The sequence below is a fragment of the Chrysochloris asiatica genome, unplaced genomic scaffold, assembly GCF_000296735.1.
Source record: "Chrysochloris asiatica unplaced genomic scaffold, ChrAsi1.0 scaffold00103, whole genome shotgun sequence".
NCBI lineage: Eukaryota > Metazoa > Chordata > Mammalia > Afrosoricida > Chrysochloridae > Chrysochloris > Chrysochloris asiatica.
The window spans coordinates 6,526,489-6,530,897 of NW_006408621.1; the positions used below are offsets into that span (position 1 = coordinate 6,526,489).

The 4,409-nt window shown below is 42.2% G+C and overlaps 1 pseudogene; it reads right to left on the reverse strand.

Moving 5' to 3' along the window:
* Positions 1-224: 224 nt before the first annotated feature.
* LOC102827038 overlaps positions 225-4,409 on the reverse strand; it is a 123,499-nt pseudogene continuing 119,314 nt past the window's right edge.

Consider the following 4,409-nt stretch of genomic DNA (forward strand, 5'->3'; position numbering starts at 1 on the left):
TAAAGATATCCAGCCTCGGAAACCCTGTTCAGGGTCACTATCAGTTGGAACTGACTCCACGGCACATAACCACCACCACCATTATGCTCATTATGTCATTATTAGAGTGCATGGTTATAGGAGCAACTTGTCAGGTACAATCATTAGGACTCAGACCACCTCAGTATTCCACTGAAGGGGGCACAGCAAGGATTGCACTGGGTCTCTTCCTCACTCCATGTTCCTCAGGGAGTCAGAGATGAAGAGAGCAGGGTGAAGCCCAGCAGGAGGACATGTCTCTCATATGCCTTGGTCTTCTTAAACATGGTGTTTGTCCCCAAGGGGGTGTTCAGCATCACTGAGCTCCCCATAGCACTGGGTGAACTTGAAGTGGAGTAGTCATGGAATTTGGGTAAAGGCAAGAAAGGTAGGTGATCACCACAGTGGGAAATGGTGTTTATAATTAGAGCTACAGGGAACCATATGGTGATGAATAACAAGGGAGTGCCCATTCCTATGGGATCCAACAGTGCTGATAGCATGTTGGAAACCAAATATTCTATAGGGTGGGCACAGAAACAGATGGCATCAATGGGCACTGTCCGTTCGTTCATGGTGATTCTTGTGCATGTTCTTGTAGAGTGCTGCATGATGCTGGAGTTGGTACAAGTAGTAGAATAGGACTTCCTCAGTCAGGGTGATGAATGCCAGCTCCAAGAGGAACCAGTGGAAGGTGGGTAATTTCCAACAGCAGGGGTCTCTCCACCACTTAAGGAAGGGATAGAAGACCACCATGGAAGGAGAGAGCATGTACTGTTTGATGAGAACTGTGCAGATGAACTGGTATAGTTTCACAGGGTTCATTGGTTCATTCTTGCCCATCTGAATTTGGCAGCAAGAGATAAAATTGTTGTTTTTGTTGTAAAGTGCCGTCAAGTTGGTTCCGACCCATTGTTGTTGTTGTTGTCAGGTGCCATCGAGTCAGAACCAACTCATAGCGACCCCATGCATAGCCGAACGAAACAATGTCCGATCCTGGGCCAACCTCACTACCATTGCCACACTTGACGCCATCAATGATGCCACCTTGCTGATTCATCTCATTTGGGGTCTTCCTCTTTTTCTCTTACCCTCCACCTTACCCAGCATGACATCCCTCTCCAGCGACTGTTCTCTCTGGACAATGTGTCCAAAGTAGGAGAGACAAAACCTAGTTATCTTGGCCTCCAAGGAGCACTCTGGTTGCACTTCTTCCAAAACAGATCTATTGGTTCTTTTGGAAGTCCACGGCACTTTCAGTATTCTCATCCAACACCACAACTCAAAGGCATCAATTCTTCTACGATCTTCCTTATTCACTGTCCAGCTTTCGCATCCATATGAGGTTATTGAAAATACCATGGCTTGGGTCAGGCACACCCTAGTCCTCAAGCTGACATCTCTGCTCTTCAACATTTTAAAAAGTTCCTGTGCAGCAGATTTGCCCAATGCAATACGTCATCTTATCTCTTGACTGCTGCTTCCGTGAGTTTTGATAGTTGATCCAAGAAGAATGAAGTCCTTGACAACTTCAATCTCTTCTCCATTGATAAGAATGCTGTTTATTGGTTCAGTGGTGAGGATTTTTGTTTTCTTTACATTGAATTGTAATCCATATGGAAGGCTGTGCTCTTTGATCTTCATCAGTAAATATTTTAAGTCCTCTTCACTTTCAGCAAGCAAGGTTGTATCATCTGCATATCTCAGGTTGTTAATAAGTCTTCATCCAATCCTGATGCCACATTTTCCTTCATAGAACCCAGCTTCTCGTATTATTTGCTCAGCATACATATTGAACAAGTATGGTGAAACAACACAACCCTGTCGCACACCTTTCCCAATTTTAAAACTTTCAGTGTTCCCATGCTCTGTTCCAACAACTGCCTCTTGGTCCAGGTACAGATTTCTCAGAAGTACAATGAAGTGTTTTGGAATACTCATACTTTTCAATGTTGTCCATAGCTTGTCACAATCCACACAATCGAAAGCTTTCACATAGTCAATAAAGCATAGGTAAACATCCTTCTGATATTCTCTGCTTTCAGCCAAGATCCATCAGACATCTGCAATGATATCGCTCATTCCACGGCCTCTTCTGAATCCAGCTTGAACCTCTGGAAGTTCTCTGTCAATGCATGATTGTAGCCTTTTCTGTATTACCTTGAGCAAAACTTTACTCGCTTGAGATATCAAAGAGATTGTCCAATGATTTCCGCATTCCATTGGGTCACCTCTCTTTGGAATGGGCACAAATATGGATCTCTTCCAATCAGTCAGCCAGATAGTTGTCTTCCAAATTTCTTGGCAGAGATGAGTGAGTGCCTCCTGTGTCGCCTCACTTTCTTGAAATATTTCAATTTTTATTCCATCAATTCCTGGTGCCTTGTTCTTTGCCGATTCTTTCAATACATTTTGGACTTCCTCCCTGAGTATCATTGGCTCTTGTTCATATGGTACCTCTTGAAATGGTTGAACATTAACCATTTCCTTTTGGTACAATGACTCTGTGTATCCCTTCCATCTTTTCTTGATGCCCTCTGCATCATTCAATAATTTGCCCAGAGAATCTTTCAATAACGAAAGTCGAGGTTTGAATTTTTTCTTTAGTTCCCCCAGCTTGAGAAATGCTGACCGTGTTCTTCCCTTTTGGTTATCCAACTCTAAATCATTGCATATTTTATTATTGTTGTTGTTGTTGTTAAGTGCCGTGGATTCGGTTCCGACTCATAGCGACCCTGCACAGGGTTTCCGAGGCTGTAAATCTTTACGGGAGCAGAATGCCTCATCTTTCTCCCGCGGAACCGCTGGTAGTTTCGAACTGCTGACCTTGCGGTTCACAGCCCGATTCGTAACCACTACGCTACCAGAGCTCCATATTTTATTATAGTATTTGTTTATATCTTCTCAAGCTGATCTTTGAAATTTTCTGTTCAGCTCTTGGACCTCTTCAATTCTTCCATTTGCTTTAGCTTCTCTACGCTGGAAAGCAAGTTTCAGAGTCTCCTCTGACATCCATTTTGACCTTTTCCTTCTTTCTTGTCTTCTTAATGATTTAAAAAAAAAAAAAAAAGTCCTAACCATAGCGACCCTGTATAGGGTTTCTGAGGAGCAGCTGGTGAGCTTGAATGGCTGAACTTGCAGTTCAAACAGGTTTGCAGTCTGGTGCATTAACCCACAGTGCCATACCAGGACTCCAAGAGATAAAATTAGGTTTTCCAATTTTGACGGTCAGTAGTAGAAGCCCATTGAAGTACCAGAAAGCTAAACAGGCACTTGGGTGGTATTTATACTGAAAAGGATTTCCCTTTAAATGTAGACAGTGGCCTCTCTCACTGGGTTTGCCAAGAGAAGCCAAAGCACCCCAAAAGCTCCAGATGCCATGTGACTGAGCTCCATAATGCCACAAAAAAGAGAAGACCAGTGCTGAGAATGAAAGGCATTCTCCTCGTGGAGCCCTTGATGTGTCTATCCTGCTCTGGCTTCTCACTTTGTAGCACACTTCAACTTCTCTCTTCATCTCTGTAACTGACTATTTCCAAGTTCCCCTGAAGGTTCCAACAGAGTTCAGACATGGTCTGTCTTCCTGGCTGCACTGCTGTTGAGAAGATACGGTAGTGGTTGGTGGTTATGTACTGTGGAGTCAGTTCTCACTCCTAGCAACCCTGTATAGGGTTTCCAAGCCTGTAAATCTTTATGGGAGCAGAAAGCCTCATCTTTCTCCCATGGAACACTGGTAGTTTTGAACTTCTGACTTTGAGGTTAGCAGCCTGACTCGTAACCACTATGCTACCAGAGTTCCTTTGAGAAGATATAGAAGTACTCAAAGTAAAACAAGAGCAAAATGACTCTGGGATAAATACTTCACTGTGAACCACAAGATCAGCAGTTCAAGCCCAACAGACACTGTGGGAGAAAGATAAGGGTTTCTGCTCACAGAGAGATGTGCAATCTTGGAAACCCTATACCAGGTTGTTATGAGTCAAAATTGACTCGATGACACTTAACAACAACAAAGTAAAATAAGTATATAAGACTGAAAATAGGGAACCAGATATATCAATTTATAGAAATACAACTACAATGCAAGAGGAAGGAATAATGTAGTAACAGAACTTCCTCATGATGAAAAGATCAAGTACATTTCAGGATAAAACATTCACAAATTACTGTGTAACTTCAAAAAAATGAATGAATCTTTTCATCAAAATAAAAATGAGGAAAGTCACAGGGATTTAATAAATATTAAGTGAATAGCAATGAAGAAAACGACAAGAAAACACACAAACAAAAGGAACTCAACACAGAAAATTATGTGTACAAAAGAAACCAGCAACACCACAAAAATCATAGATCAAAGTCACAACACTCATCAAATTGTTGTTGTTGTTGTT